The 23262-nt window shown below is 39.5% G+C and overlaps 1 long non-coding RNA gene across 1 annotated transcript in view; it reads right to left on the bottom strand.

Annotated features, from left to right (window-relative positions):
* Positions 1 to 1316: 1316 nt before the first annotated feature.
* LOC149125258 (uncharacterized) overlaps positions 1317 to 23262 on the bottom strand; it is a 140667-nt gene continuing 118721 nt past the window's right edge. Inside the window, exon 8 of the long non-coding RNA XR_016236862.1 lies at positions 1317 to 1343. This is a non-coding gene — a long non-coding RNA (uncharacterized LOC149125258). The remainder of the gene's footprint in view (positions 1344 to 23262) is intronic.

Consider the following 23262-nt stretch of genomic DNA (forward strand, 5'->3'; position numbering starts at 1 on the left):
AGTATGATGCTGGGAACTAAGAAATTATTTGTTTCTATGTCTGAGGTGAAATTACTTAAGATGGAAGCTCAAGACTGAGGTCCTGGCACTGGCACTGTGACATAATAGATTAAGAATCTGCTTGCAGTGCCAGCATCCCACATGGGCACTGGTTCATGCCCCAGTGCTCCTCCTCTGATCCAGCTCTCTAGTATGGCCTGGGAAAGCAGTAGAAGATGGCCCAAGTGCTTGAGCCCATTCACCAGTGTGGGAGACCCGGAGGAAACTCCTGGTTCCTGGCTTCAGATCAGCGCAGCTCTGGCCATTGTGGCCATTTGGAGAGTGAAGCAGTAGTTGGAAAACCTCTCTGTCTCCGCCTCTCTTTCTGTAACTCTGCCTCTTAAATAAATAAATAAATCTTTAAATCTTTAAATAAATCTTTAAAAAATATTTTTAAAAAAAGACTGACCTCCTTCAATTTGTAGAATAAAGTCACTGAAAGGCAATTACCAGATTAAAGATGATACAGGAATTTGAACAGCACAATTAATACATTATACATAGAAAACTGATCAATAGCTATGGGCCAAGAGTCAATGGCCTATGCTACTACCACCCAAATCCCCAAGAAGTTGATCATAATTTCATGCCCATTCTCATTGAGACAGTAAAATGAGTAAAAGCAGGGGCTCCATGACATCCTCATGTCTTTGCCTCATTTGTGGGAGAAACCACAAATTAAGTGCAGTTCTTAAAAAATAAAGTTTTGTTACAGATGACTGGATGAAGTGATAAATAGATCAATTTCAGTAACTTTTGGGTATAGAATTACCAGGTACTGCAATTTTAAATATTCACAAACATTTCAGAAGATACTCACTTTGTTTTCCAGCCATATTAATCCACTTAAAGTATTAGAATAATTTTCCTCAATGTGAAATACAATCCATTGATGGCCCACAATTATTTTAGTAGGTAAGATCAAGCACCATTTTAAAGAATTAAAAATAGTTTTTTTTAGGAATATTAGTTTCTTCTGTGAATGTATTTTGTTAAAAAGAGCCCTTGGGTTTTTTTTTTTTCTTGGCTGTCTTCTCAGCATGTTCCATTCCAACCACTACCACCATCTTCATAGAATTCCTGGTGCTGGGCTTTCCTCACATTACTCAAGTACTGTGTGGGTGGTTTCTGTGTCTATGATTGTTAGTGTGGAGTTATAAGGAACCTTGGAGAGCAGTACACGTGCCTGTCTCTTGCTGGTATAGGCGACAGTCATGGGTCTGAGGTGTTAGAATCTGTCATTCACATGCATCATAAAGATCTTGGCTGGTCCAGGAAGAGACACCAGTGGTAGATCCTCAGTTCTAGCATTGGAGAAAAGGTGAATTAGATTGGGCTTTCAAGGATTTTTTTTGTCAAATGATGTACTGACACAAGACCAGTGTGACTCCAGGTGTACAGAAGGTAGTTCCACAAGTCCTATAGACTGTCTCATCCAAGATGGCCACAGAATGGAGGTGGGTTTTCAGACCATTTTAGCTGAAAGGTGTATGGGGGTGAATGTAGGTTGCACCTCTGCCACTGTTTACTCATTTGTAAGATGATTATATTAGTAGTACTAGTGAAATGTTCCCACATTCCCTGAGAAATTGTGAGATATGTGCAGGCTGACTTACACTATGTGGCAGTTGCATTTGTGGGGGGTCATGGTAAATCTTCTCCAAAAGAACTTTCTGGTTTCCTACACTGTGTAGACTGTCAGCACTACTCATTTGAGGTTATAGATGTTTATACAACACCTAATTTCCAGGAACATGGAAGTTTGGGTACTGGGTGACAGTCCCATTTTCTTTAGAAGTGAGTAGGTTTTATAACACATGAAGAAAGAAGCTCCAGGAATAAGAATCATTTCTGACAAAATAACACTTGATGCCTTGAGACAATACCTTACTGCTTCAGAGCAGAGAAAAAAGTCACTGAAATTCAAAGATCCTAGATTTGCACGGTCCAAACAGTTATTGATCACACTGATCAGAATGAACAAGATTTAGTTGATATTACCTTACCTCATCCATAAATTATGAAAGCCCAGGTGATATTGGAAGAAAAAATGTGAATGTATTAGAAATACAGGCAGGGGCCTAACTTATTTAAGTGATCATGAGGGTATGGCCTGGGGTGGAGGAATAAACTCTCATGTCAGAGAGTCACTGTCTACATTGCTTCCTACCACATGCCCATTACTTCATTCTGCTCTCATGATTTCCAGAAAAGGAGGTCTGTGAAACCTAGTCTGCCATACACTTGGTATCTAGAGTTATGCTGCTGCATAGTAATGCTATGCTGCTAGTAATTCTTCCTGGTAGCTCCAGGAACATCTGTGAGGGTCTCTGCATGTCAAAGAGATGAAATAAATTGTATTTCAGGAGATAAGTGGTTTGAGTAGTGTCACGTGATTTGCACATGCCTGGCATTCTAACTTTTAGATGGTGATTTTTTTTTTAAGATTTTTGTTTATTTGACAGGTAGAGCTACAGATAGTGAGAGAGAGAGACAGAAAGAAAGGCCTTCCTTCCATTGGTTCACTCCCCAAATGGCCGCTATGGCCAGAGCTATGCCGATCCAAAGCCAGGAGCCAGGAGCTTCTTTCCTGGTCTCCCATGTGGGTGCAGGGGCCCAAGCACTTGGGCCATCCTCCACTGCCCTCCTGGGCCACAGCAGAGAGCTGGACTGGAAGAAGAGCAACCGGAACTAGAACCTGGCACCCATATGGGATGCCAACACCACAGGAAGAGGATCAACCCAGATGGTGATTTCTATTTTGCCACACTTCATTTAAGAACACATGTATTTTTCAGATTAATTTTAGAAACTGTCACCAGTTTCAAATAAGTATTGCTTTAAAAGATTGCCCTGAGTATGCCTTTCCTTTTGATCTTAATGTTATGTATGTATTGTGTGACTTCAAAAAGCATATCATAAAATTTCTCTTTCATTGTAATTTCTTCTTGAAAGTCTTGACCAATATTTAGTATACATGCAGCTTCAGAAAATTACTGTTTTTTCTATTTTCTGAATAGTAAAATTACACTAAATCAGATTTCATGTGCTAAGTTTCTTAAAATATAAACAAAAAATATGACCGCATATAAGCAGAAATGTGAAGCATTATCTTATGATCTCCAATGAATTCATTTGTATGTTTCCCAGGACTAAATTTTTTTAGCATCAGCAGCTTTGCTAAGATACAATTGATAGGCACAGATCATGTTTATTGGAGCTTTTTTCTAATATTTTAAAAAATTATTTGAAAGTGTTATATATAGAGAGAGGGAGACACACTAATCTTGCATCTGCTGAGTCACTCCCCCAGAATGCTGCAATGGGCAGGGCTGGGACAGGCTGAGGCCAAGAGCTTCATCTGGGTCTCCTATATTAGTAACATTTATCCAAGTACGTGGGCCTTCTTCCAGTACTTTTCTCAGGCCATTAGAAGGGAGCTGGATCAAAAGCAGAGCAGTCAGAATACAAACCATATGGGGTAGCTTGCATTCCAGGTGGCAATTTTACTTGCCATGTGGCAGTGCAGGTCCCATGTTTATGGAAACTTCTACATGATATTGTGAAGTTCTATTAATTTTATTTTGCATATAATGGAATTTTCTCCCCTGGGTGTATCAGCATTTGATGTAGGACAAATCAGAAAATACAAAGGCTTAAAAAATAGCCATTTGATTTTATAATTCTAATTCAATATTTTGGGATGGGCTCAGCTGGGCAGTTCCTATCATCAGCCTGGGATAAGAAGAGAAGGACTGATCTGAGGAACTGATTGACACTCATGCCTTAGAGATGGTTTCATTTAAAGGTCTGGTGGTTTGTGATGAATCTTGGTAAAATCCTATCTTTTCAATGGGCATGACCCAGGGCTTTCCAGAAGATAAGGAAAATCTGAGAAGGCAAATACTTTATAAACTATCTGTTTCTATCACATTTGCTGATATCCCAGGGGGGTAAGCAAATGAAAAATGAAATCCAGAGACGTGAAGGAATGGTTTCATTTGGGATCATTACTGGTAAAGTGTATTGCATTAAATATACACCATGTATATTTGTCCCGATGCAATTTTGGCCAAAAAATGTGACTCTGTAAATTGCATGCTTTCTATAGAATTTCAGGTCTATAAAATAAATAAAAGTGTCCTAATGTATACAACAAATATGGAATCCTGTGTGATACTTTTACATTAATAGAAAAATGATAATTCCAAAATAACTTTCTTCAGTGTAAAATTTAGTGACAGTATAATGTTCATCTCTTTGATAACCTCATTTATTTGAACACTCTTAAATTTTACTATATTAGTATTACATTATTATTTTACAAATTTGTAGATGATGCTTTTGTTAAGCCAATAATAATTCTGTTTAATCTCTATTACTTAATAGAAGTGGATGTGGTTTTTTTATATATTTTCATGTTTATTCATTTCTCTACAGGGAAGCTGATGTTTCCTCGGTTAATGTGTTCATTACTCTTTATTCATTATATCACATTCTTTTTTTTCCCAGTCAATATAAAAGAAAACCAGATAAGTTTTCTTTTAACTCCTTCCATTTGTTTTCTCTTCCAGGTACGATTCTAGGCACCATCATATATTTCCAAGACTAAGGAAAATTATTACATCCCCTATAAGTGATTTTCTTAATTACTGCTCAGCTTGTTGTCAGTTTTCATTTTAGAAGAATTATAATAGTTTATTAATTAAAATGGGAAAATAAACAAAATTTATTCTCAGAGAATTGTACACAAATAAGATGAATAATGAATTTGCCATGATTATGAAATATTACAATAATCTAAGATACAACTATTTGGCCTCTAGTCTTTCTGTTGCCTTAGCAAAATATACATTTGTTTCATGTTTTTTTTTTTTTTTATTTTTTTTTTTTTATTTTTTATTTTTTTGACAGGCAGAGTGGACAGTGAGAGAGAGAGACAGAGAGAAAGGTCTTCCTTTGCCGTTGGTTCACCCTCCAATGGCCGCCGCGGCCGGCGCGCTGCGGCCGGCGCACCGCGCTGATCCGATGGCAGGAGCCAGGAGCCAGGTGCTTTTCCTGGTCTCCCATGGGGTGCAGGGCCCAAGCACCTGGGCCATCCTCCACTGCACTCCCTGGCCACAGCAGAGGGCTGGCCTGGAAGAGGGGCAACCGGGACAGAATCCGGCGCCCCGACCGGGACTAGAACCCGGTGTGCCGGCGCCGCTAGGCGGAGGATTAGCCTAGTGAGCCGCGGCGCCGGCCTCATGTTTTAAGTTGAAACTTTGCATACAATATGCTAAATTTTGGGGGCCATGATGCCTGAAACAACAAAGATGATGTAGTGAGCAGTATTTGTGTGCTACCCTGGAAATAAACACTTGACATTCTGCAAGAGTAAAAGTTACCTAGTACTAAAAAACACAAATCAGTTAAGCTTGTTTTTGAATTGTTAAAGTAATGCAGTCCTTAATAGTTTTGAGAAGCTAAATTTGATTCAGGGATAGGATCAGGAATGTGTGGGGAAAAGAATCTACTACAGGTTCTTTTATTTTTTAAGATTTACTTATTTATTTGAAAGACAGAGCTACAGAGATTGAGAGAGATGGGCAGAGAGAAAGAGACACCTTCCTTCTACTGGTTCATTCCTCAAATGACCACAACGGCTGGGACTAAAAGCCAAGTGCCTGGAATTCCATCTAAGTCTCCAGATTTGCTGAAGGGGCCCAAATACTTAAGCAATCTTTCACTGCTCTTTCAGGAAATTTAGCAGAGGTAGATTGGAATGGAGTACCCTGGACTCAAATAGTCTTCACATGAAATGCCAGCATTGCAGTTGGAAGCTTAACTGGCTGTACCACAATGCTGGTGTCTACTGTGAGTTCTTAAACAAATCCCTATGCATTTCTCTCAGTCACAAATGCAGATTGTACTGTACTCTTTCCCAAGTTCTGTTTTTGGGCAATTAATTCCATTTTTTCACTTTAATTTGGTATAATTTTTTTTAATTTATTTGACAAGTAGAGATATAGACAGTGAGAAAGAGAGACAGAGAGAAAGGTCTTCCCTCCTTTGGTTCACTCCCCAAATAGCTGCTACGGCTGGTGGCACTGTGCAGATCTGAAGCCAGGATCCAGGTGCTTCTTCCTGGTCTCCCATGTGGGTGCAGGGGCCCAAGCTCCTGGGTCATCCTCCACTGCCCCCTGGGCCACAGCAGAGACTGGACTAGAATAGGAGCAGTTGGGACTAGAACCCAGTGCCCATATGGGGTGCCAGCACCACAGACAGAGGAATAACCAGGTGAGCCATGGCGCCGGCCCCAATTTTGTATAATGCTATCTCAGTTCTTCAAATGTATGTTACTAGAAAAGAATAGTCAAAGTCAAAAGCTATTTTCTATTCTTTGTCTTACTTGAATCTTCTCTCTTATTTAAAAATATTTATGAGCTTGATTGAGAAAGAAGTTGATGGATCGAGAGAGAAATAAAAAGAGAGCCCCTATGCACTTATTCACCCCATAAATTGCCATACCAAGCAAAGGTTGGGCAGAACTGAAGCCAGAAGTCAGGAATAGAGTCTACCTCTTTCTCATTGGTGGCATCACTACTGCTTCTCCAGCATTAGCTGGGAGCTGGAAACTGGAACTGGCACTGGAAATTGAACCTAGGAACTTTGAGGTAGAACTAGGGTATCTTAGCTGGCATCATAAACACCAAGATGAATGCCTGTCCTCTTTTTAAAAATATTTTGTACCTGCCATATTTGAAGTGACTTTGCATGGTGAAATTCTTCTCTGTTCATTCCCAACATAGCTCCACTGATGGTTTCTTATCTTTTCACTTGATTACTCTACATTCTTCTCTTTAACATAGTTCATTCAGGAGTCAATATTGTCCTCCTTTCAGCCTGCTGTGCAATTCCCCTTGACAGATGTAGCCCCTTGTGACCTGAAACTCCTATTTTCTTCGTTTGGCATTTTTCAGTCTTTACACCATAGGTTTGACTCCCTGCTGAATGCTTCTGTGTGGCTGTCCAAATGCTCAATAATTCTAAAATGAAAACACATCCTTCATTTTTCATTCATACCTATGTATAAGATAAAAACTGTCAGTGTTTGTTTTATGACAGTGTTAATATGTTGACCAGAAGTGTTCTATTACAGGTGATGCTAACATTTGAAGACCTGGCTGTTTACTTTACCTGGGAGGAATGGAAGAATATGTACAAAGCTCAGAAAATTCTGTACAGGGATGTGATGTTGGAGACCTACAGCAGCCTGCTCTTCTTGGGTGAGTGACACCCATCACATATCCAATGATAGCATTTTCTTGCTATTTGAAAAATAAGTGAACACTTTATAAAGTTTAATGATGGGCAGGTATGGGATTTGAGTCCATGAATGTCTACCATCTGGGAAAGGATTCAAATTGGAACATTTGTTGCATAGTTCCTAGAATAAGCTGTAGTCCTTTAAATAACCCAAGATAATGATTTCACAAAATCTTACATTGTTTCCATTAATAGGGCACTGCATTACCAAACCTGATTTGATCTTTAAGTTGGAGCAAGGAGCAGAGCCATGGATGAATGAATGCCTAAATCAGAGCCTTCCAGGTCAGTATGTACATAATGAGGGAGGGCAAGGCAGAAGCAGTGCAGCAGATGTTGACTGAGGCTCTTTCGATGAATTTTTCCCAAGTGTCACTCCTGATGACAGCTGTTTTTTTGCATTAGACAAGAAATTCTAGAGTTTCTGGGGATGCCATTATATCTCTAACTCTTTTGTTCTTGATGAAGATGTTCTTTGATTTAAAAAAAAATTACAATCCTTTTTCTGATGTAACTAAGGCTTTTTTTTCTAGGTTAGATACATTCCCCAAATTCTGATTTGTCCTCTATATTTAATACATTTTTTTCATGCATTTATTCTTTTCTTCAGTTCTTGTTAGTTGTGGAAGTAATAGATACTTGTTTCAGATTGAGTCCCCACTCATGGCTTTGGCCAGGCACAGAACTTGCTATTTTAAGGATCTCATGACTGTACCAATAAATGTGAACTCTCTTTCTCTCTCTTTTCTCTTTCTCAGTGCCTTTCATATAAAATAAGAAAAAATGGGTAGCTAGAAACATTGGAGGAGAAAGCCTGCGGCTGGCAATCTTCTGTTTCATTCTCCCTTCTATCTAATTCTGTCTGACTCTCAAGCATATAAATAAATAAATAAATGCTAAGAGATGGTCATAAGTAAGTGTCTGTGCAATGACATCAGAAATCCTGAAGCTAAGCATGAACTTGTATAGAAACATGAAAATAAGTGATCCTAAACTCACCAAGAAAGTCTTGAGATTCTGAATCCCAAGGTCAAATAAGCTCATGGTTTCATGTTGAATGTTGAAGATTTGTTTGGGAGTGGAGTTTGAAGAATGGATTCTTACTCAAACAAAAAAGATAAGAAAGGCATAGGAAATGAAGATTTCATTGAAAATAAGAGACAGCTGATCAAAAGCCTCCAGAAACTCAAATTATCACATATGAGTGTTTATAGAAAAAACTGGGGAGATACCCAGGCTGGTGATGTCAGAATGAGCTAGAAAACACTTTTTTTTGACAGGCAGAGTTAGACAGTGGGAGAGAGAGACACAGAGAGGAAGGTCTTCCTTCTGTTGGTTCACCCCCAAATGGCCACTACGGCTGGTGTGCTGCACCATTCCGAAACCAGGAGCCAGGTGCTTTCTCCTGGTCTCCCATGTGGGTGCAGGGCCCAAGGACTTGGGCCATCCTCCACTGCCTTCACAGGCCACAGCAGAGAGCTAGACTGGAAGAGAAGCAACTGGGACAGAATCCAGCAAATCTCATAATTCTTCAGAGAACTCACACAGGGGAGAAACCTTATGAATGTCGTGACTGTGGCAAAGCCTTTGGCCAGAAATCACATCTCCTAGTACATCAGAGTATTCACACGGGAGAGAAACCTTATGAATGTAATGACTGTGGAAAAGCCTTTGGCTATAAGTCAAAACTAATAATCCATCAAAGAATTCACACAGGGGAGAAACCTTATGAATGCAATGACTGTGGAAAAGCCTTTGGCAGAAGTCACATCTTGTAAGGCATCAGAGAATTCACACAAGAGAGAAACATTATGAATGTAATGACTGTGGAAAGGCCTTTGGCAAGAAGTCACATCTTGTAATACATCAGAGAATTCACACAGGAGAGAAACCTTATGAATGTAATGGCTGTGAAAAGCTTTTGTCTATAAGTCACAACTCATAAAACATCAGAGAATTCACACAGGGGAGAAACCTTCTGAATAACTGGAAAAGTCCTTGGCAAGAAATCTCATCTTGTAAGGCATCAGAGAATTCACACAGGAGAGAAACCTTATGAATGTAATGGCTGTGGAAAAGCTTTTGTCTATAAGTCACAACTCATAAAACATCAGAGAATTCACACAGGGGAGAAACCTTCTGAATAACTGGAAAAGTCCTTGGCAAGAAATATCATCTTGTAAGGCATCAGAGAATTCACACAGGAGAGAAACCTTATGAACATAATTGCTGTGGAAAAGCTTTTGTCTATAAGTCATATCTCATAGTGCATCAGAGAATTCACTCAGGGGAGAAACCTTCTGAATAACTGGAAAAGTCCTTGGCAAGAAATATCATCTTGTAAGGCATCAGAGAATTCACACAGGAGAGAAACCTTATGAACATAATTGCTGTGGAAAAGCTTTTGTCTATAAGTCACAACTCATAAAGCATCAGAGAATTCACATAGGGGAGAAATGTTATGAATGTAATGCCTGTGGAAAAGTCTTCAGCTATAAGTCACATCTTACAATCCATCAGAGAATTCACACAGGGGAGAAACCTCACGAATGTTGAAACTGGAAAAGCCTTTGGCAAGAAGTCACATCTTGTAGTGCATCAGAGACTTCACACGGGAGAGAAACCTTATGAATGAAATGACTGTGGAATAACCTTTTGTCTATAAGTAACAACACATAATCCACCAGAGAATTCACACAGGGGAAAACTTTGGCCAAAAGTCACAACTCATAATACATCAAAGAATTCACCCTGGTGTGTAACCTCATGAATGTAATGACTACAGAAAAGTTTTTGGCTGTAAATCACCAATCATATCACAAGAACTTCTTTTGTAAGACTGTGTGAGTGGTGACAAATTCAGTTTCTTTTTGTTATGGTAAGTCTTTGCTTCACATTTATTCATAAATGAGAAATGAGAAATTTGCAGGGTATACTATTCTCTGTTGACTGATTTTTTTCTCTTAAGACTCACACTATATCTCTCCATTCTCTCATAGACCATAGAGATTCTAATGAGAAGTCACCTGTGAATGTAGTTGGAAATCCTTTGAAATTTATGTGACATTTCTGTCATGCACATTTTGGAATTTTCTTTTTGTTTTACTGTTAAAAGTTTGACTGAAATATCTCGTGACCAGGTCTTTCTGGTCAATGTTATTAGGAGTTCTAGGTACTCTTAAATACCTCTTCAAAAGTAAAGCTTTTGTTGTTGTCACATCAGGACTGCAGCACTTTAAGGCAAACATAAGGTGCCCACCTCTTCTTTTGATTCTCTCTGGGAGTTGTAATTGGCAGGAAAAATTCATAGTGCCTTCTTCTATTACAATAATAGATGGTCCTGGGTGCCACATGAAGCTAATTTTAAAAACTTGACTATTGCTTTAGGCAATCTGGTTTACATTTCAGACCAAATTTTACAGCAAATACATCTGTGGACCCTCTAAGGTAGTTATGAACAACCAACAGGCCTTGGAGCATATACTGATAGAGCAAGGAGGAACATGTGCAATGATTAAAGGAATTTGCCATCTCTATCAGTAATTTGTTTACTGAAAGAGACATTAAAAATCTCTATACTTGGGATAAATGGTTTCACAATCTGCAAATACAGTCTATCACCATCCACTATCTGGGAATGTATAAAATAGATTTGATCCATATTAAAGTGTACTACACTTGCAATTTGTTTTACCACCGTTTTGCTAATACTCATTGATAAACTTGTGTGTTTTAGAATTCAACAACTTCTGAGAATAATGATAACCATTCAGGGAACACAACCATTGGTGGTGACTGAAAAATCTCCAGCTCATCAAATAGACTCATTAGATGAAATATGAAGAGACTTCTGGACCCAATACAGGCAGGGATTTCATCCATGATCAGCTGGAAGTAGATACAGAAGATATAATGAGTTTATATCCTTCAGGATTCCCTTAAGATTAAGGTTCAGGAATCTTTGAAGGGGGAATATAATGTGTGAGAATTCAAGGTTGATAGGGTTTTTTTGACAAGTAGAGTTATAGACAGTGTGAGAGAGAAACAGAGAGAAAGGTCTTCCTTGCACTGGTTCACTCTCCAAATGGCCACTATGCCCAGCGCTTCACCAATCTATAGCCAGGAGCCAGATGCTTCTTCCTGGTCTCCCATGCAGCTGTAGGGGCCCAAGCAGTTGGGCCATCCTCCACTGCCCCCACCTCTGCCCACAGCAGAGAGCTGGACTGGAAGAGGAGCAATCGGAACTAGAACCCGGTGCCCATATAGATGCTGGTGCCACAGGTGGAGGATTAACCTGCCGGAGACCAGCTCCAGTTAGTTCAGGGGCCCAAAGGTGTGAGAGGTGTCGGTGCTCAAAGAAATGAGAGACACAGCAAGGCTGATGGCATGGCTCTGGCTTTTGAGCACCAGACTTTATTTTTATATCATAAGCCACATAATGATTTTTTCTTCTTACAATTTTTTTTTTTTATTTTCAAGGGCATACTCAGAGCATGGGTTACAATCTCAGACAGGTGCAAGATAACAGGCTGCCCACACAAGCCAAGGCCTCGAATGCTGCTGAACTATGCAGAAATTGGCTACATAAGCTACAATAGTACCTTCCTAATCTAATCTTTACTAGAAGCCCCAAGTTCAAAGCAGGCCCTTTTTAAAATGTATCCCCTCTTTGCAATATTTTCTGTAATTCTTTAATTTCTTTATTGCACTTATTTAAAGGTTTACTTAGATCTATTCTACAGTTTTGACATCCTAACCATTGTAGTATTTGTAGCATATAGTGAATTAAAGCTTTATTAACATCTATCTTTATTCCAGTGGGAAGCATATACCAGAGAGCCTGTTGCCTTTTAATTCTTTTCTACAAACAGCTCAACCTTGCATAAGGCATTAACCCTTTCTTCTACACTAACATTCTGCTTGATTAAAGGTCTACCAGGCAATGGACATTTTGGAGGTTATGAGACTAAGTGCTCTTCCGTAAAATTTGGAATACAGCAATCATTAGCAGGACCACCAGGAAGCTCCAGCTTGTAGTTCCCATCAAACCTAAAACCACCAAGAGGGCCACAGCTGTCCTTCTCATGCCTTGCTGAGACAGACCTTCTGCTGTGACCTTGTCAGCCAGCTGAAGTTGCCTTGGTCTCGTCATTAACCAAGTGAGCCATGGCACCAGCCCCCAAGGTTGATAGTTCTTGAGCTTGAGGCCACACCTTCTTCAAACCCATGTAATCCTATCAAGCCACCTGTCAATCAGACCATGTAACCACTCCACTTTTTGAAGATCACAAGAAGCTTGGTGAGGGGAGAGTCTCATTCGCTCTCTCTCTTTCCCCACACAGACCAAGGGAAAGTCTGGTATGGAAGTCCATTTTTAATAAACATCTTAAGGGCCAGCGCCACAGCTCACTAGGCTAATCCTCTGCCTAGCGGCGCCGGCACACCGGGTTCTAGTCCCAGTTGGGGCGCCGGATTCTGTCCCAGTTGCCCCTGTTCCAGGCCAGCTCTCTGCTGTGGCCAGGGAGTGCAGTGGAGGATGGCCCAGGTGCTTGGGCCCTGCACCCCATGGGAGACCAGGAAAAGCACCTAGCTCCTGGCTCCTGCCATCGGATCAGCGCGGTGTGCTGGCCGCGGCGGCCATTGGAGGGTGAACCAACAGCAAAGGAAGACCTTTCTCTCTGTCTCTCTCTCTCACTGTCCACTCTGCCTGTCAAAAAAATAAATAAATAAATAAAAAATAAATAAAAAAATAAAAATAAAAAAAGAACTCTCTAAAAAAATAAATAAATAAACGTCTTAAATAAATAAATACTGAATGTCATGTTTGTCCTTATTTAGAATTCTTTAAGTAAAAGACAAGAGACTCAGGCTAGTGCTGAGGTGTAGTGGGTGGAGCCACTGCCTGCAGTACCGGCATCTCATATAAGTACCAGTTTCAGTCCCAGCTATTCCACTTCCAATCCAGCTCTCTGCTGTGGCCTGGTAAAGTAGTAGAAGATGGCGCCTGGCTTCGAATCAGCACAGCTCTGGCCATTGCAGCCAATTGAAACAATGGAGGGAAGACCTCTCTCTCTGCCTATTCTCTCTAACTCTGACTTTCAAATAAATAAATAAATCTTTAAAAAAAAAAAAGACAAGAGATTGGAATAGAAGTTTGAGCCTAACCAAGCTCAAATAAATTTAGCCTATGAATTCAGGTTCCTGCTCCCTCAACCCTGCGAAAAGTCATGGACATTCAAGTGATTGTGAAACTACCACCTATGTGGAACACCTGAATTGACTTCTTGATTCAGGATTTCAGATGACCCTGGACTGAAGCCTTATAGGAATATGAAGTGTAAAGCAGTTGATGGGAGACTATCCAGCATATCCAGGAACAGTCTACTAGTTATAAAAGCAACATGTAAATACACTGTGAAACTAAAACTTTGTGGGTGGCTTTTAATTGGAGAGTTCAGGCCATTTATATTCAAAGTGACTATTGATAAGTAATGACTTTGCCCTGCCATTTTCTCATAAATATTCCTATTGTTTACTTTGGATTTCCCTTTCCTGGGAGATTTTTTGCCTTTACCATCTTTTTTAATGATGACCATGTTTGTGTCACTGCATTTTTATTTGTTCTATTGAATTCCTCATTTCCCTCATTTCCATGACCTCATTGTGCTTTTATTTTTTTTTGACAGGCAGAGTGGACAGAGAGAGAGAGAGAGAGAGAGAGAGAGAGAAAGGTCTTCCTTTTGCCATTGGTTCACCCTCCAATGGCCACCGCGGCCAGCATGCTGTGGCTGGCGCACCACGCTGATCCAAAGGCAGAAGCCAGGTGCTTATCCTGGTCTTCCATGGGGTGCAGGGCGCAAGCACTTGGGCCATCCTACACTGCACTCCTTGGCCATGGCAGAGAGCTGGCCTGGAAAAGGGCAACTGGGACAGAATCAGGTGCCCCAACTGGGACTAGAACCCAGTGTGCTGGCACCGCTAGGTGGAGGATTAGCCTATTGAGCCACCGCGCCAGCCCCTGCTCCATCTTAATCCAATCCTAAATTCATTTTAAACTAATGCCAAATCTGATGTGAACAAGATACTCAAATATTTTTAGGCCTAGGAAATAAACATTGATCTGAATTATATAGTCTATTTCCAGTTAAAGAATCAGAAAATGAAAAGATTTTATAATCACAAAAGAAAGTTAAACTTGATTTTAATGAATTTAGGTATCATTTTACAATGCAAAATAGCTATTGAAGAATAAAATTAAACACTACAATACATAAAGTATTCTACTCATTTAAATTTTTAAACATTAATCATTAAAAGGATACGAAGGGGGGCTAGCATTGTTGCTTGGTGAATTAAGCCACCACCTATGACATGGGCATCCCACATCAGAGAGAGAATTCAAGTCCCAGTTGATCCACTTCTATGCAGCTCCTTTCTAATGCACTTTGGGAAGGCTGAGGAAGACAGCCTGTGTGCTTAGAACCCTGCAACACACAACGGAGAACCAGGCAGAGATCCAGGGTCCTAGCTTTGGCCTTGCCCAGCTCCAGCTGTTGCATTCATTTAAGGGTAAACCAGTCAATAGAATCTCAATCTCTCTCTCTCTCTCTCTCTCTCTCTCTCTCTCTCTCTCTCTCTCTCTCCGTGTGTGTGTGGCTCCCCATTTCAAATAAATAAAATATATTAAAAATATGAAAAATGTCTATAAAACACAGTGGTACACAATTCTATAAAGTAATGTGATATTTTAGAAATAAAAATAGGATAAAATAATCTGTTGAAAGAATCAGTTTACTCTATAAAATTATATGTAAAAGTAAGCTTATGACAAATAAATGCTGCAAAATATTTTGTTACATTATTTGAAAAAGAAACAAATATCTAATTCTTTGCCACTTGAAATATAATTTAAGACTAAATATAAAATGATATTAAAATATCACAAATAGAAATATCATAAACCATAACAAATGTTCATGGGATGATTTAGTAGTTGTCAGGTCATGTATTCAATAATCTGTAAAGATTGGTTCTCTTCTTATTTTCTACCATTTCCTTCTCTTTACCTGCATTTTCCTTTTCTTCAGCATTTTACCCTCAATTACATTCACAATTTCTCCCTTACTTTCATTTCACTTAATTTATATTCACAGAAAGGGAAATTGTAAAAAGTCTTAAGGAATTCAAAATTAAAAGAGATGATCTAGGGTGAATTTCAAAAGATGATGTGTGACATCTTAACTGCAGATATAAACTATGATTATGATTTGAACAAAAAAAGGAAAAAGACTTTAATTGTCAAGACCTGACTGAGATGGGTGTGCAGTGTCACAGTTCAGAAAAGAATTGCAAGAGAAAATCCCAAGATGGCAGAATAGGGAGTGAGCACACCGATGGTCTGGGAAGGGAAGGTTCAAAGAGGGGTGAGAATTTGTAGTTTTGGGGAAAGGGGAGCTCTTCCGAAACAGGGGAGACAGGTGGACCTGTGAAGAGGACGCAGATGCATGAAGAGCAGGACACCAGCAGGAGTGTCTATGCACCAGCGCTGGAAGCCAAGGTGAGAAGGGCGCTTGCCCAGAACTGCTGTAACAGCCGCCACTGCCCCTCCCCCAACCCACCCTGGGACGGACACTGAGACATGCACGACTGAGTGGGGGAGGAAATGGAAAATGAAACAGAGTGAGTGGCACCTGCAGAAAGAGTGCGCAATTCAGGGGGACTAATAGAGGCTCTAAACAGGCTAGGATCCCTCCTCCAAATCAGAGCTGCAGCGGGCAGGAAGCAGCCATCTTGTTTGTTTACATTTGGGCTTAAAGGAGAACTGCCTCTGCCTCAGCACTAACCTTCAGAGGCAGAGCCCAAAGGTGGAGTGGAATGACATGACACTCCTTGAGCAGGGGCAGGCAGTGAGGGAGGACAGCTCAAAGCCCTGACACCAGTCTACCTGAAAAACCACCCAGACAGAATGCCAAAAAACAAAACAAAAAACCCACAATAAGAATATAGAACATATAAACTCGCCAATGGAGCAGGCTAAACCAACCATAACAGAGGCTGAAGAAGAAGAAGAATTTGAAACTATGCCAGAAAAAGAATTCAGAAAATTAATAATCAGAATACTTAGAAATAATGAGAAACAGTGTCGAGAGCTGAACGAAAAGCAAGCCCAAGGATTAGAGATCCTAAAGAGAAGCCAGAATGAAATACTGGAATTGAAAAACTCAATTGAACATATAAAAAACATCGTGGAATCCCTCGGAAATTGAACAGGTGAAATAGAAGACCAAATATCAGAATTCAAAGACAAACTTCCAGAAATAATACAGTCAATTCAAATGCAGGAAGAAGAAATTAAAAAATTAAAAAATATTGTCAGAGACCTACAAGATTCAATCAAATGGTGTAATGTTCGGATAATAGGAGTCCCTGAGGGGGTGGAAAGAGAGAATGGATTGGAAGGTGTTTTCAATGAAATAATATCAGAAAACTTCAAAGGCAGCTGGGTAACAACAGGCAAATTCAACAGATAGCCAGGACGCTGAACAGGGTAGACCAGAAGAGAAATTCACCGCAACACATTGTGGTAACACTCAGCTCAGTGACACAACAAGAACAAATCCTAAAATGTGCCAGAGAAAAATGACAAATCACATTCAGGGCTAAGTTAATCAGACTCACCCCAGACTTCTCATCGCAAACACTACAGGCAAGGAGACAATTGCATGATATATTTCAAGTTTTAAAAGACAAACAATGCCAACCTAGAATACTATACCCTGCAAAGCTATCATTTATGAATGAAGGGGAAATAAACATCTTCCAACACAAACAGAAACTGAAAGAATTTGTATCCATGCATCCAACCCTACAACACTTGCTCAAAGACATGCTGCACACAGAAATACAAAAACAAGAACTTCACTACAAAAAAAAGAAAAGCGAATGTAGAGTAACCTACAAACAAAGTTCAAAATACATAAACAGCTCGTTTAGGAAACATGAATGGGAAAAGACAGTACTTAACAGTAATCACACTGAATGTGAATGGTCTTAATTCTACTACCAAAAGTCATAGACTAGCTGATTGGATCAATAAAGAGAATCCAGCTATATGTTGCCTTCAGGAGACACACCTTATCAGCAAAGATGCACGCAGACTGAAAGTGAAAGGATGGAAAAAGATACTCCAAGCTAACAGAAATCAAAAAAGAGCTGGTGTGGCCATCCTGATATCAGACAAAATAGACTTTAACATAAAAACTATTAAAAGAGATAGAGAGGGGCACTATTTAATGATTAAAGTATATCCAACAGGAAGACATTACTATTATAAATGTATACGCACCTAATTACAGGGAGCCTGGCTACCTGAAAGAATTACTAAAGGATTTAAAGGGAGATATAGATTCAAATACAATAGTAACAGGGGACTTCAACACCCCACTCTCACCAATGGGCAGATCAACCAGTCAGAAATTCAACAAGGAAACAACAGAGTTAATTGATGCTATAGACCAAATAGACCTAATAGATATCTTCAGAACCTTCCACCCCACAGCCAGAGTTCACATATTTCTCCCCAGTTCATGGAACGTTCTCTAGGATTGACCATATGCTAGGCCATAAAGGGAACCTCAAACTTCAAAAAACCTGAAACTATACCATGCAGCTTCTCAGACCATAGTGCAGTGAAACTCGAAAGCAACATATGCAAATATATGGAGAATGGACAACATGATCCTAAACAAACAGTGGGTCATTGAAGAAATTAAAAGAGAAATAAAAAGCTTTCTAGAAACAAATGAAAATGATAACACAACCTATCAAAACCTGTGGGACACAGCAAAAGCAGTGCTAAGAGGAAAATTTATAGCAATTGGTGCCTACATCAAGAAGCTGAGAAGGAACCAAACAAATGAACTCTCCATGCACCTCAAGGATTTAGAAAAACAGCAGCAAATCAAGTTCAAATCCAGGGAGGAAAGAAATACTAAAGATCAGAGAAGAAATAAACAGAATTGAAACAAAAAAATACAAAAGATCAACAAAACCAGGAGCTGGTTCTTTGAAAAATAAACAAAATCGACACACCACTGGCCCAACTAACCAAAAAAAGGAGAGAGAAGACCCATATCTTTAAAATCAAAGATAGTAATGGAAATGTAACAACAGATAGAAAAGAAATAAAAAGAATCATCAGAAACCACTACAAAGAGATGTATGCTAACAAATTTGGGAACTTGGAAGAAATGTATAGATTCCTGGACAAATACAACCTTCCTAAACTGAGCTGTGAAGATATAGAAAATCTAAACAGACCCATACCATGGAAGAAATTGAATCAGTAATAAACACACTACCGAAAAAGAAGAGCCCAGGACCAGATGGCTTCACCGCCGAATTTTATCAGACATTTAGAGAACAACTAACCCCAGTTCTTCTCAAGTTATTTAAAACGATTGAAAGGGAGGGAATCCTCCCAAATTCTTTCTATGAAGCCAATATCACCTTAATTCCTAAGCCAGGAAAAGACACAACAGAGAAAAAACTACAGACCTATCTCCCTGATGAACATAGATGCAAAAATACTCAACAAAATTCTGGAAAACTGAATCCAACTGCACATCAGAAAGATCATTCACCCAGACCAAGTGGTATTTATCCCTGATATGCAGGGATGGTTCAATATTCAAAAGTCAATCAATGTAATACATCACATTAATAAATTGAGAAACAAAAATCATGATTATCTCAATAGATGCAGAGAAAGCATTTGACAACACCCTTTTGTGATGAAAACCCTAAGCAAATTGGGGTTAGAAGGAACATTCCTCAACACAATTAAGGCAATCTACGATAAACCAATGGCCAGCATCATATTGAATGGGGAAAAGTTGGAGGCATTTCCATTGAAAACTGGCACCAGAAAGGGATGCCCACTCTCACCATTGCTATTCAATATAGTCCTAGAAGTGTTAGCCAGGGCCATCAGGCAAGAAAAAGAAATTAAAGGAACACAAATGGGAAAGGAGGAAGTTAAACTACCCCTATTTGCAGATGACATGATACTATTTATAGGGGACCCAATAAACTCCTATAAGAGACTATTGGAACTCATAGAAGAATTTGGTAAAGTAGCAGGATACAAAGTCAACACTCAGAAATCAACAGCCTTTGTATACACAGATAATGCCAGGGCCAAGGAAGAACTTCTAAGATCAATTCCATTCACAATAGCCACAAAAACAAGAAAGTACCTTGGAATAAATTTAACCAAGGATGTCAAAGACCTCTATGATGAAAATTACAAAACACTAAAGAAAGAAATAGAAGAAGATGACACAAAAAAATGGAAAAACCTGCCATGCTCATGGATTGGAAGAATCAATATTATCAAAATGTCCATTCTCCCAAAAGCAATTTACAAGTTCAATGCAATACCAATCAAAATACCAAATTCATTCTTCAAAGACCTAGAAAAAATGATGTTGAAATTCATATAGGGAAACAGGAGACCGAGAATAGCTAAAGCAATCCTTTACAATAAAAACAAGGCTGGAGGCATCACAATTCCAGACTTCAAGACATACTACAGGGCAGTTATAATCAAAACAGGCTGGTACTGGTATAAAAACAGATGGATAGACCAATGGAACAGAATAGAAACACCAGAGATCAACCCAAACATCTATAACCAACTCATATTCAACAAAGGACCTAAAACCAATCCCTGGAACAAGGACAGCCTCTTCAGCAAATGGTGCTGGGAAAACTGGATGTCCACATGTCGAAGTATGAAGCAAAACCCCTACCTACACCTTATACAAAAATCCACTCAACATGGATCAAAGAACTAGAGATGTGCCACAACACCATGAAACTAATTGAGAGCATAGGGGAAACCCTTCAAGATATTGGAACAGGCAAAGAATTCCTGGAGAAGACCCCAGAGGCACGAGTAATCAAAGATAAAATAAACAAATGGGATTAGCTCAAATTGAAGAGTTTCTTTACAGCAAAGGAAACAGTCAGGAAAGTGAAGGGGCAATCAACAGAATGGGAGACGTTATTCGCAAACCACACAACAGATAAAGGATTAACAACTAGAATCTACACAATGATCAAAAAACACCACAAAATCAAAACAAACAACCCAATAAAAATGGGCCAAGGACCTTAACAGACATTTTTCAAAAGAGGAAATCCAAATGGCCAACAGACACATGAAAAAAATGCTCAGGATCCCTAGCCATCAGGGAAATGCAGATCAAAACCACAATGAGGTTTCATCTCACTCTGGTTAGATTGGCTTACATACAGAAATCAACCAACAACAGATGCTGGCGAGGATGTGGGGAAAAAGGGACACTAACCCACTGTTAGTGGGAATGCAAACTGGTAAAGCCACTATGGAAGACAGTTTGGAGAGTCCTCAGAAACGTGAATATAGCACTATCACAGGACCCAGCCATCCCACTCCTTGGAATTTACCCAAATGGAATTAAAGGGGAGGAAAAAAAAAGATCCATTTGCACCTCAATATTTGTTGCATCTCAATTCACAATAGCTAAGACATGGAAGCAACCTAAATGTCCATCAATGGATGACTGGATAAAGAAACTATGGGATATGTACTCTATGGAACACTATACAGCAGTAAAAAAACAATGACATCTGGGCATTTACAACAAAATGGAGGAAGCTGGAAAACATCATGCTGAGTGAAATAAGCCAGTCCAAAAGGGACAAATATCATATGTTCTCCCTGATTGATGACAACTAAATGAGCATCTAAAATGATACCCATTGAAGTGAAATGGACACTATGAGACACAATGACATGATCAGCCCTTGTCTAGACTGTTGAGGAACAACTTACTATTTTATTCCTTTTAGTATTTTTGTTGTTGTTGTTGTTGCTCTGTTTGTTCTATATAAGACCACTGGTTGAACTCTGTAATCAATGCACAATCATTCTTAGGCGTTTAAAATTTAACAGAAAAGAGATCTCTGTTAAACATAGGAGTGGGAATAAGAGAGGGAGGAGATATATAAGTTGGCACATGCTCACCCAGACTTACCTCCAATGGTGGAACTAGAAATGTGCCAGGGGATTTCAACTCAATCTTACCAAGGAGGCCAGTACCAAAGCCAGCACACTTGGTAAAGTGAAAAGTATAAATACACAACCGATCAAAAAGATAGGGAATGTGTCGATGAGATTTCACAAATAAGACCAGTGTAAGCAAATAATGAAGGATAGAAATAAAAGGGAGAGAATGATCCTGTGGGGAAAACAGGACACACAGCAAACTCATAGAATGGCAGCACTCCTGCCTCAGAATCAAACCTTGGGACATTCGGATCTGGCTAAAAGGTCCATGAGAGTCTCACAGGCATGGAAAGCAATGACACAGTGGCAAAAAACAATCTAAAAGAAAGATCCTGGTGAACAACACCCCAGCAGAAGGAACAGGCCATCAAGGAGAGAGGCACCTTTTTCTGAAGGGAGGAAGGAACCTCCACTGTGATACAGCCTTGACTAAACAAGTTCAGAGTCGGTGAACTCAAGGGGCTTCCATAGCCTAGACAGCTCATAGCAAGAGTCTCAGGTGATTGCTGATGTCATAAATAAGAGTGCCAATTGTTAATCAACAACGGGAGTCACTGGGTACATGCTCCCCACGTAGGATCTCTGTCCTTAATGTGTTTTACTATGAAACTTAAAAACAACACTACTAGTCAAACAATACCCTATACCTTGTGCGGTTGTGTGAGTGCAGCCTGTTGAAATCCTTGCTTAGTATATACTAAGTTGATCTTCAGTATATGAAGGTAATTGAAAATGAAACTCGATGAAGGGCAGGATGGGAGAGGGAGAGGAAGAGGGGAGGGCCACAGGAGGGAGGGAGGCTTGGGGGGGGGAAGCCACAACAATACACAAGTTGCACTTTGTAAATTCACATTTGTTAAATAAAAAAATAACTATATAACAAACAAAAAAGAACTTAATACTTTACCCTTTTAGTATTTTTTATGTTCTACTTAAAACTATTGGTTGAACTCTGTAATTAATACATAATTACTCTTAGGTGTTTAATTAATGCTATAACTAGTACTCAAATAGTATTTTACACTTTATGTTTCTGTGTGGGTGTAAACTGTGGAAATCTTTACTTAATATATGCTGAATTGATCTTCTGTATATAAAGATAATTGAAAATCTTGATGTGAATGGAAGGGGAGAGGGAGTGGGAGAGGGGAGTGTTGTGGGTGGGAGGGAAGTTATGGGGGGGGAGCTATTGTAATCCATAAGCTGTACTTTGGAAATTTATGTTCATTAAATAAATTAAAATATAAAGAAAGAAAAGAATTGCAAATTAGAATTGCCTTTCTCTGATTCATTTATACCATCAAGAAAATCTGAAGGTAAGCGAGCTGCAAGGGAAACTAGGCTCTCTTTTCAACAAACTGAATCACAGATAATAAATTTATTCAGGCTTAACTCACATGAAGTCCTAAATGATATACACATGAGTTTATTTAATGTCTGCCTATGGCAATTTCCTCTGCAGGCTTTCTCCTTATCAGCAGCAACAAGTCATAGTGACTAAAGTCAATCAGAGGACTAAACAGTTTCTCAGGACGTAGAATAGTGTAGGAGAGTCCTCCAAGATGGCGGAATAGGGAGGGAGCACACTGATAGTCCGGGACAAGATACTTTAATAAAAGTGGAGATACTGTAGTTTCAGGGAAGAGTTGGTGAAAAAAACTGCAGAGGAAACTCTTCTGAAACTAGTGGGACACGGTGGACCTATGTGGAGGGCACAGGTGCCGATGGCTGGGGACCTCAGCTGCCGAGTCTACACACTAGCACTAAAAACGGAGGTGAGGCAAAACCTCTGTAGCCTGAGA

The sequence above is a fragment of the Oryctolagus cuniculus genome, chromosome 7 (genome assembly GCF_051225735.1).
Source record: "Oryctolagus cuniculus isolate XC-2025 breed Fujian yellow rabbit chromosome 7, ASM5122573v1, whole genome shotgun sequence".
In the NCBI taxonomy this organism is placed as follows: Eukaryota; Metazoa; Chordata; class Mammalia; order Lagomorpha; family Leporidae; genus Oryctolagus; species Oryctolagus cuniculus.